Source organism: Pseudophryne corroboree, chromosome 1 (genome assembly GCF_028390025.1).
Source record: "Pseudophryne corroboree isolate aPseCor3 chromosome 1, aPseCor3.hap2, whole genome shotgun sequence".
Classification (NCBI taxonomy): domain Eukaryota; kingdom Metazoa; phylum Chordata; class Amphibia; order Anura; family Myobatrachidae; genus Pseudophryne; species Pseudophryne corroboree.
In genome coordinates this window covers 405,130,201-405,141,947 of record NC_086444.1, presented here as the reverse complement: position 1 = coordinate 405,141,947, position 11,747 = coordinate 405,130,201, and positions in this window count along the sequence as shown.

Sequence of the window (11,747 nt, the reverse complement as noted above, 5' to 3'; positions counted from 1 at the left end):
CCACCGTTTTTACCCTAAGTCACATCTCTGCAGAAAAAGACACCGTCTTTTCAGCTTCAGTCCTTTCGTCCCTATAAGAGTCATATCTGCCCAGGGATAGAGGAAAGGGAAGAAGACTGCAGCAGGCAGCCCATTCCCAGGAACAGAAGCGTTCCACCGCTTCTGACAAGCTCTCAGCATGACGCTGAGACCGTATAGGACCCCTGGATCCTACAAGTAGTATTCCAGGGGTACAGTTTGGAATGTCGAGACGTTTCCCCTGCGCAGGCTCCTGAAGGCTGCTTTACCAAGGTCTCCCTCCGACAAGGAGGCAGTATGGGAAAAAATTCACGAGCTGTATTCCCAGCAGGTGATAATTAAAATTACCCCTCCTACAACAAGAAAAGGGGTATTATTCCACACTATATTGTGGTACTGAAGCCAGAAGGCTAGGTGAGACCTATTCTAAATCTAAAAAAATTTGAACACTTACAAAGGTTCAAATCAAGATGGAGTCACTCAGAGCAGTGATAACGAACCGGGAAGAAGGGGACTATCTGGTGTCCCGAGACATCAGGGATGCTTACCTCCATGTCCCAAATTTGCCCTTATCACTAAGGGTACCTCAGGTTCGTGGTATAAAACTGTCACTATCAGTTTCAGACGCTGCCGTTTGGATTGTCTACGGCACCCCGGGTCTTTACCAAGGTAATGGCCGAAATGATGGTTCTTCTTCGAAGAAAAGGCGTCTTAATTATCCCTTACTTGGACGATCTCCTGATAAGGGCAAAGTCCAGGGAACAGTTGGAGGTCGGAGTAGCACTATCTCGGATACTGTTACAACAGCAGGGGTGGATTCTAAAGATTCCAAAATCGCAGCTGATCCCGACAACAAGTCTCCTGTGCTTAGGGATGATTCTGGACACAGTCCAGAAAAAGGTGTTTCTCCCGGAAGAGAAAGCCAGGGAGTTATCCGAGCTAGTCAGGAACCTCCTAAAATCAGTGCATCATTGCACAAGGGCCATGGTAAAAAAAATGGTGACTTCCTTCGAAGCAATTCCAGTCGGCAGATTTCATGCAAGAACTTTTCAGTGGGATCTGCTGGACAAATGGTCCGGATCGCATCTTCAGATGCATCAGCGGATAACCCTATATCCAAGGACAAGGGTGTCTCTCCTGTGGTGGTTACAGAGTGCTCATCTTCTAGAGGGCCGCAGATTCGGCATTCAGTTTTGGATGTTGGTGACCACGGAGGCCAGCCCGAGAGGCTGGGGAGCAGTCACACAAGGAAAAAATTTCCAGGGAGTGTGATCAAGTCTGGAGATTTTTCTCCACATAAATATAGCTAAGGGTAAATTTATAATGCTCTAAACTTAGCAAGACCTCTGCTTCAAGGTCAGCCGGTATTGATCCAGTGGGATAGAACATCACGGCAGTCGCCCACGTAAATAGACAGGGCGGCACAAGAAGCAGGAGGGCAGTGGCAAAAACTGCAAGGACTTTTCGCTGGGCGGAAAATCATGTGATAGCACTGTCAGCAGTTTTTCATTCCGGGAATGGAAACTGGGAAGCAGACTTCCTCAGTAGGCACGTCCTCCACCCGGCAGAGTGGGAACTTCATGGGGAAGTTTTCCACATAATTGTAAACCGTTGGGAATTACCAAAGGTGGACATGATGGCGTCCCGTCTGAACAAAAAACGGGACAGGTATTGCGCCAGGTTAAGAGACCCTCAGGCAATAGCTGTGGACTTTTCTGGTAACACCGTGGGTGTACCAGTCGGTGTATGTGTTCCATCCTCTGCTTTTCATACCTAAGGTACTGAGAATTATAAGACGTAGAGGAGTAAGAACTATACTCATGGCTCCGGATTGGCCAAGAAGGACTTGGTACCCGGAACTTCAAGAGATGCTCACAGAGGACTTATGGCCTCTGCCGCTAAGAAGGGACTTGTTTCAGCAAGTACCTTGTCTGTTCCAAGACTTACCGCAGCTGCGTTTGACGGCATGGCGGTGGAACGCCGGATCCTAAGGGAAAAGGCATTCAGGAAGAGGTCATTCCTACCCTGGTCAAAGCCAGAAAGGAGGTGACCGCACAACATTATCACCACATGTGGCGAAAATATGTTGCGTGGTGTGAGGCCAGGAAGGCTCCACGAAGAAATCTCAACTCGGTCGATTCCTGCATTTCTTGCAAACAGGAGTGTCTATGGGCCTCAAATTGGGGTCCATTAAGGTTCAAATTTCGGCCCTGTCGTTTTTTCTTCCAGAAAGAATTGGCTTCAGTTCCTGAAGTCCAGAAGTTTGTCAAGGGAGTATTGCATATACAACCCCATTTTGTGCCTCCAGTGGCACTGTGGGATCTCAACGTAGTTCTGGGATTCCTCAAAACACATTGGTTTAAAACCAGTCAAATCTGTGGATTTGAAGCATCTCACATGAAAAGTGAACATGCTCTTGGACCTGGCCTGGACCAGGCGAGTGTCAAATTGGTGGTTTTTTTCTCAAAAAAGCCCATATCTGTTTGTCCATTCGGACAGGGCAGAGCTGCGGACTCGTCCCCAGTTCTCTCCCTAAGGTGGTGTCAGTGTTTAACCTGAACCAGCTTATTGTGGTGTCTTGCGCCTACTAGGGACTTGGAGGACTCCAAGTTTCTAGATGTGGTCAGGGCCCTGAAAATATAGGTTCCAGGACGGCTGAAGTCAGGAGAACTGACTTGCTGTTATCCTGTATGCACCCAACAAACTGGGTGCTCTTGCTTTTAAGCAGACTTTTGCTAGTTGGACGTGTAATACAATTCAGCTTGCACATTCTGTGGCAGGCCTGCCACAGCCAAAATATGTAAATGCCCATTCCACAAGGAAGGTGGGCTCATCTTGGGCGGCTGCCCGAGGGGTCTCGGCTTTACAACTTTGCCGAGCGGCTATTTAATCAGGGGCAAACACGTTTGTAAAATCCTACAAATTTGATACCCTGGCTAAGGAGGACCTGGAGTTCTCTCATTCGGTGCTGCAGAGTCATCCGCACTCTCCCGCCCGTTTGGGAGCTTTGGTATAATCCCCATGGTCCTTTCAGGAACCCCAGCATCCACTAGGACGATAGAGAAAATAAGAATTTACTTACCGATAATTCTATTTCTCGGAGTCCGTAGTGGATGCTGGGCGCCCATCCCAAGTGCGGATTATCTGCATTACTTGTACATAGTTACAAAAATCGGGTTATTATTGTTGTGAGCCATCTTTTCAGAGGCTCCGCTGTTATCATACTGTTAACTGGGTTCAGATCACAGGTTGTACAGTGTGATTGGTGTGGCTGGTATGAGTCTTACCCGGGATTCATAAATCCTTCCTTATTGTGTACGCTCGTCCGGGCACAGTACCTAACTGAGGCTTGGAGGAGGGTCATGGGGGGAGGAGCCAGTGCACACCACCTGATCCTAAAGCTTTACTTTTTGTGCCCTGTCTCCTGCGGAGCCGCTATTCCCCATGGTCCTTTCAGGAACCCCAGCATCCACTACGGACTCCGAGAAATAGAATTATCGGTAAGTAAATTCTTATTATTTATTTGAAAGTTTCTATCATGTCCCCACTTTCCCTTCTCTGCTCCAAACTATACATATTGAGATTTTTAGTCTTTCTGGGTATGTTTTGTGATGTAGGCCATGCACCATTTTAGTTGCCCTCCTTTCTACAGTGTCTAACATATTAATATCCTTCTAAAGATATGGCCTCCAGAACTGAACACAGTATTCTAGATTAGAGATGAGCGGGTTCGGTTCCTCTGAATCCGAACCCGCCCGAACTTCAGGTTTTTTACACGGGTCCGAGCAGGCTCGGATCTTCCCGCCTTGCTCGGCTAACCCGAGCGCGCCCGAACGTCATCATCACGCTGTCGGATTCTCGCGAGGCTCGGATTCTATCGCGAGACTCGGATTCTATATAAGGAGCCGCGCGTCGCCGCCATTTTCACACGTGCATTGAGAGTCATAGGGAGAGGACGTGGCTGGCATCCTCACCGTTTAGAGAAGAGAGAGACAGTATTTTCGGGGAGCATTATTAGGAGGAGTACTACTGTATACTACTATACTACTTGCTGAAGTGATATTTATAGATTAGATAGTGTGACTGTAAGTGTATTATCTGACTTGTGGGGGAGACACTGACAGTGGGGAGCAGTTAGAGTCTGAGAGCAGGACTCAGGAGTACATATAACGTACAGTGCACACTTTTGCTGCCAGAGTCAGTGCCACACTGCCATTGTTGTGACCACACTGACCACCAGTATAATAATATATTTTGTGATTGTCTGCTTAGGCCTCGGAGTACTAGTTGCAAGTTGCAACGTGACCTGTCCTGAAGTGACCACCAGTTTAATAATCAATCACCACCAGTTTAATATATATATATATATATATATATATATATAATTGTATATAATATATATATATATATATATATATATAATATTGTATACCACCTACCCGTGGTTTTTTTTTTTCATTCTTCTTTATACATACTACTATAGTAGCTTACTGTAGCAGTCTGCGGTGCTGTGCTGACCTGACAGTGTCCAGCAGGTCCGTCATCAGTCATTACATAATAAATATATATAGTACCTGTCCGGCTGCAGTACTAGTGATATTATATTGATTTCATCTCATTATCAATAATTTATCATCCAGTCTAGACTCTATATTAGCAGCAGACACAGTACGTTAGTCCACGGCTGTAGCTACCTCTGTGTCGGCACTCGGCAGTCCATCCATAATTGTATACCACCTACCCGTGGTTTTTTTTTTTCTTTCTTGTTTGTACATACTACTATAGAGTATAGTAGCTTACTGTAGCAGTCTGCGGTGCTGCTGAGCTGACAGTGTCCAGCAGGTCCGTCATCAGTCATCATTACCTAATAAATATATTATCTACCTGTCCGGCTGCAGTACTAGTGATATTATATATACATACATATATATATTGATTTCATCTCATTATCAATCATCCAGTCTATATTAGCAGCAGACACAGTACGTTAGTCCACGGCTGTAGCTACCTCTGTGTCGGCACTCAGCAGTCCATCCATAATTGTATACCACCTACCCGTGGTTTTTTTTTTCGTTCTTCTTTGTACATACTACTATAGTATAGTAGCTTACTGTAGCAGTCTGCGGTGCTGCTGAGCTGACAGTGTCCAGCAGGTCCATCATCAGTCATCATTACCTAATAAATATATTATCTACCTGTCCGGCTGCAGTACTAGTGATATTATATATACATACATATATATATTGATTTCATCTCATTATCAATCATCCTGTCTATATTAGCAGCAGACACAGTACGTTAGTCCACGGCTGTAGCTACCTCTGTGTCGGCACTCGGCAGTCCATCCATAATTGTATACCACCTACCCGTGGTTTTTTTTTTTCTTTCTTCTTTGTACATACTACTATAGAGTATAGTAGCTTACTGTAGCAGTCTGCGGTGCTGCTGAGCTGACAGTGTCCAGCAGGTCCGTCATCAGTCATCATTACCTAATAAATATATTATCTACCTGTCCGGCTGCAGTACTAGTGATATTATATATACATACATATATATATTGATTTCATCTCATTATCAATCATCCAGTCTATATTAGCAGCAGACACAGTACGTTAGTCCACGGCTGTAGCTACCTCTGTGTCGGCACTCAGCAGTCCATCCATAATTGTATACCACCTACCCGTGGTTTTTTCTTTTTCTTTCTTCTTTGTACATACTACTATAGTATAGTAGCTTACTGTAGCAGTCTGCGGTGCTGCTGAGCTGACAGTGTCCAGCAGGTCCGTCATCAGTCATCATTACCTAATAAATATATTATCTACCTGTCCGGCTGCAGTACTAGTGATATTATATATACATACATATATATATTGATTTCATCTCATTATCAATCATCCAGTCTATATTAGCAGCAGACACAGTACGTTAGTCCACGGCTGTAGCTACCTCTGTGTCGGCACTCAGCAGTCCATCCATAATTGTATACCACCTACCCGTGGTTTTTTTTTTCTTTCTTCTTTGTTCACACTACTATAGTATAGTAGCTTACTGTAGCAGTCTGCGGTGCTGCTGAGCTGACAGTGTCCAGCAGGTCCGTCATCAGTCATCATTACCTAATAAATATATTATCTACCTGTCCGGCTGCAGTACTAGTGATATTATATATACATACATATATATATTGATTTCATCTAATTATCAATCATCCAGTCTATATTAGCAGCAGACACAGTACGTTAGTCCACGGCTGTAGCTACCTCTGTGTCGGCACTCGGCAGTCCATCCATAATTGTATACCACCTACCCGTGGTTTTTTTTTTCTTTCTTCTTTGTACATACTACTGTAGTATAGTAGCTTACTGTAGCAGTCTGCGGTGCTGCTGAGCTGACAGTGTCCAGCAGGTCCATCATCAGTCATCATTACCTAATAAATATATTATCTACCTGTACGGCTGCAGTACTAGTGATATTATATATACATACATATATATATTGATTTCATCTCATTATCAATCATCCAGTCTATATTAGCAGCAGACACAGTACGTTAGTCCACGGCTGTAGCTACCTCTGTGTCGGCACTCGGCAGTCCATCCATAAGTATACTAGTATCCATCCATCTCCATTGTTTACCTGAGGTGCCTTTTAGTTGTGCCTATTAAAATATGGAGAACAAAAATGTTGAGGTTCCAAAATTAGGGAAAGATCAAGATCCACTTCCACCTCGTGCTGAAGCTGCTGCCACTAGTCATGGCCGAGACGATGAAATGCCAGCAACGTCGTCTGCCAAGGCCGATGCCCAATGTCATAGTACAGAGCATGTCAAATCCAAAACACCAAATATCAGTAAAAAAAGGACTCCAAAACCTAAAATAAAATTGTCGGAGGAGAAGCGTAAACTTGCCAATATGCCATTTACCACACGGAGTGGCAAGGAACGGCTGAGGCCCTGGCCTATGTTCATGGCTAGTGGTTCAGCTTCACATGAGGATGGAAGCACTCAGCCTCTCGCTAGAAAACTGAAAAGACTCAAGCTGGCAAAAGCACCGCAAAGAACTGTGCGTTCTTCGAAATCCCAAATCCACAAGGAGAGTCCAATTGTGTCGGTTGCGATGCCTGACCTTCCCAACACTGGACGTGAAGAGCATGCGCCTTCCACCATTTGCACGCCCCCTGCAAGTGCTGGAAGGAGCACCCGCAGTCCAGTTCCTGATAGTCAGATTGAAGATGTCAGTGTTGAAGTACACCAGGATGAGGAGGATATGGGTGTTGCTGGCGCTGGGGAGGAAATTGACCAGGAGGATTCTGATGGTGAGGTGGTTTGTTTAAGTCAGGCACCCGGGGAGACACCTGTTGTCCGTGGGAGGAATATGGCAGTTGACATGCCTGGTGAAAATACCAAAAAAATCAGCTCTTCAGTGTGGAGGTATTTCAACAGAAAAGCGGACAACAGATGTCAAGCCGTGTGTTGCCTTTGTCAAGCTGTAATAAGTAGGGGTAAGGACGTTAACCACCTCGGAACATCCTCCCTTATACGTCACCTGCAGCGCATTCATAATAAGTCAGTGACAAGTTCAAAAACTTTGGGCGACAGCTGACCAGTAAATCCCTTCCTCTTGTAACCAAGCTCACGCAAACCACCCCACCATTTCCCTCAGTGTCAATTTCCTCCTTCCCCAGGAATGCCAATAGTCCTGCAGGCCATGTCACTGGCAATTCTGACGATTCCTCTCCTGCCTGGGATTCCTCCGATGCATCCTTGCGTGTAACGCCTACTGCTGCTGGCGCTGCTGTTGTTGCTGCTGGGAGTCGATGGTCATCCCAGAGGGGAAGTCGTAAGCCCACTTGCACTACTTCCAGTAAGCAATTGACTGTACAACAGTCCTTTGCGAGGAAGATGAAATATCACAGCAGTCATCCTGCTGCAAAGCGGATAACTGAGGCCTTGACAACTATGTTGGTGTTAGACGTGCGTCCGGTATCCGCCGTTAGTTCACAGGGAACTAGACAATTTATTGAGGCAGTGTGCCCCCGTTACCAAATACCATCTAGGTTCCACTTCTCTAGGCAGGCGATACCGAGAATGTACACGGACGTCAGAAAAAGACTCACCAGTGTCCTAAAAAATGCAGTTGTACCCAATGTCCACTTAACCACGGACATGTGGACAAGTGGAGCAGGGCAGGGTCAGGACTATATGACTGTGACAGCCCACTGGGTAGATGTATGGACTCCCGCCGCAAGAACAGCAGCGGCGGCACCAATAGCAGCATCTCGCAAACGCCAACTCTTTCCTAGGCAGGCTACGCTTTGTATCACCGCTTTCCAGAATACGCACACAGCTGAAAACCTCTTACGGCAACTGAGGAAGATCATCGCGGAATGGCTTACCCCAATTGGACTCTCCTGTGGATTTGTGGCATCGGACAACGCCAGCAATATTGTGTGTGCATTAAATATGGGCAAATTCCAGCACGTCCCATGTTTTGCACATACCTTGAATTTGGTGGTGCAGAATTTTTTTAAAAACGACAGGGGCGTGCTAGAGATGCTGTCGGTGGCCAGAAGAATTGCGGGACACTTTCGGCGTACAGGCACCACGTACAGAAGACTGGAGCACCACCAAAAACTACTGAACCTGCCCTGCCATCATCTGAAGCAAGAAGTGGTAACGAGGTGGAATTCAACCCTCTATATGCTTCAGAGGTTGGAGGAGCAGCAAAAGGCCATTCAAGCCTATACAATTGAGCACGATATAGGAGGTGGAATGCACCTGTCTCAAGCGCAGTGGAGAATGATTTCAACGTTGTGCAAAGTTCTGATGCCCTTTGAACTTGCCACACGTGAAGTCAGTTCAGACACTGCCAGCCTGAGTCAGGTCATTCCCCTCATCAGGCTTTTGCAGAAGAAGCTGGAGACATTGAAGGAGGAGCTAACACGGAGCGATTCCGCTAGGCATGTGGGACTTGTGGATGGAGCCCTTAATTCGCTTAACAAGGATTCACGGGTGGTCAATCTGTTGAAATCAGAGCACTACATTTTGGCCACCGTGCTCGATCCTAGATTTAAAGCCTACCTTGGATCTCTCTTTCCGGCAGACACAAGTCTGCTGGGGTTGAAAGACCTGCTGGTGAGAAAATTGTCAAGTCAAGCGGAACGCGACCTGTCAACATCTCCTCCTTCACATTCTCCCGCAACTGGGGGTGCGAGGAAAAGGCTCAGAATTCCGAGCCCACCCGCTGGCGGTGATGCAGGGCAGTCTGGAGCGACTGCTGATGCTGACATCTGGTCCGGACTGAAGGACCTGACAACGATTACGGACATGTCGTCTACTGTCACTGCATATGATTCTCTCACCATTGAAAGAATGGTGGAGGATTATATGAGTGACCGCATCCAAGTAGACACGTCACACAGTCCGTACTTATACTGGCAGGAAAAAGAGGCAATTTGGAGGCCCTTGCACAAACTGGCTTTATTCTACCTAAGTTGCCCTCCCACAAGTGTGTACTCCGAAAGAGTGTTTAGTGCCGCCGCTCACCTTGTCAGCAATCGGCGTACGAGGTTACATCCAGAAAATGTGGAGAAGATGATGTTCATTAAAATGAATTATAATCAATTCCTCCGTGGAGACATTGACCAGCAGCAATTGCCTCCACAAAGTACACAGGGAGCTGAGATGGTGGATTCCAGTGGGGACGAATTGATAATCTGTGAGGAGGGGGATGTACACGGTGATATATCGGAGGATGATGATGAGGTGGACATCTTGCCTCTGTAGAGCCAGTTTGTGCAAGGAGAGATTAATTGCTTCTTTTTTGGTGGGGGTCCAAACCAACCCGTCATTTCAGTCACAGTCGTGTGGCAGACCCTGTCACTGAAATGATGGGTTGGTTAAAGTGTGCATGTCCTGTTTATACAACATAAGGGTGGGTGGGAGGGCCCAAAGACAATTCCATCTTGCACCTCTTTTTTCTTTAATTTTTCTTTGCGTCATGTGCTGTTTGGGGAGGGGTTTTTGGAAGGGACATCCTGCGTGACACTGCAGTGCCACTCCTAGATGGGCCCGGTGTTTGTGTCGGCCACTAGGGTCGCTTATCTTACTCACACAGCTACCTCATTGCGCCTCTTTTTTTCTTTGCGTCATGTGCTGTTTGGGGAGGGGTTTTTGGAAGGGACATCCTGCGTGACACTGCAGTGCCACTCCTAGATGGGCCCGGTGTTTGTGTCGGCCACTAGGGTCGCTTATCTTACTCACACAGCTACCTCATTGCGCCTCTTTTTTTCTTTGCGTCATGTGCTGTTTGGGGAGGGTTTTTTGGAAGGGACATCCTGCGTGACACTGCAGTGACACTCCTAGATGGGCCCGGTGTTTGTGTCGGCCACTAGGGTCGCTTATCTTACTCACACAGCTACCTCACTGCGCCTCTTTTTTTCTTTGCGTCATGTGCTGTTTGGGGAGGGTTTTTTGGAAGGGACATCCTGCGTGACACTGCAGTGACACTCCTAGATGGGCCCGGTGTTTGTGTCGGCCACTAGGGTCGCTTATCTTACTCACACAGCTACCTCATTGCGCCTCTTTTTTTCTTTGCGTCATGTGCTGTTTGGGGAGGGTTTTTTGGAAGGGACATCCTGCGTGACACTCCTAGATGGGCCCGGTGTTTGTGTCGGCCACTAGGGTCGCTTATCTTACTCACACAGCTACCTCATTGCGCCTCTTTTTTTCTTTGCGTCATGTGCTGTTTGGGGAGGGTTTTTTGGAAGGGACATCCTGCGTGACACTGCAGTGACACTCCTAGATGGGCCCGGTGTTTGTGTCGGCCACTAGGGTCGCTTATCTTACTCACACAGCTACCTCATTGCGCCTCTTTTTTTCTTTGCGTCATGTGCTGTTTGGGGAGGGTTTTTTGGAAGGGACATCCTGCGTGACACTGCAGCGACACTCCTAGATGGGCCCGGTGTTTGTGTCGGCCACTAGGGTCGCTTATCTTACTCACACAGCTACCTCATTGCGCCTCTTTTTTTCTTTGCGTCATGTGCTGTTTGGGGAGGGTTTTTTGGAAGGGACATCCTGCGTGACACTGCAGTGCCACTCCTAGATGGGCCCGGTGTTTGTGTCGGCCACTAGGGTCGCTTATCTTACTCACACAGCTACCTCATTGCGCCTCTTTTTTTCTTTGCGTCATGTGCTGTTTGGGGAGGGTTTTTTGGAAGGGACATCCTGCGTGACACTGCAGTGACACTCCTAGATGGGCCCGGTGTTTGTGTCGGCCACTAGGGTCGCTTATCTTACTCACACAGCTACCTCATTGCGCCTCTTTTTTTCTTTGCGTCATGTGCTGTTTGGGGAGGGTTTTTTGGAAGGGACATCCTGCGTGACACTGCAGTGACACTCCTAGATGGGCCCGGTGTTTGTGTCGGCCACTAGGGTCGCTTATCTTACTCACACAGCTACCTCATTGCGCCTCTTTTTTTCTTTGCGTCATGTGCTGTTTGGGGAGGGTTTTTTGGAAGGGACATCCTGCGTGACACTGCAGTGACACTCCAAGATGGGCCCGGTGTTTGTGTCGGCCACTAGGGTCGCTTAGCTTAGTCATCCAGCGACCTAGGTGCAAATTTTAGGACTAAAAATAATATTGTGAGGTGTGAGGTATTCAGAATAGACTGAAAATGAGTGTAAATTATGGTTTATGAGGTTAATAATACTTTGGGATCAAAATGACCCCCAA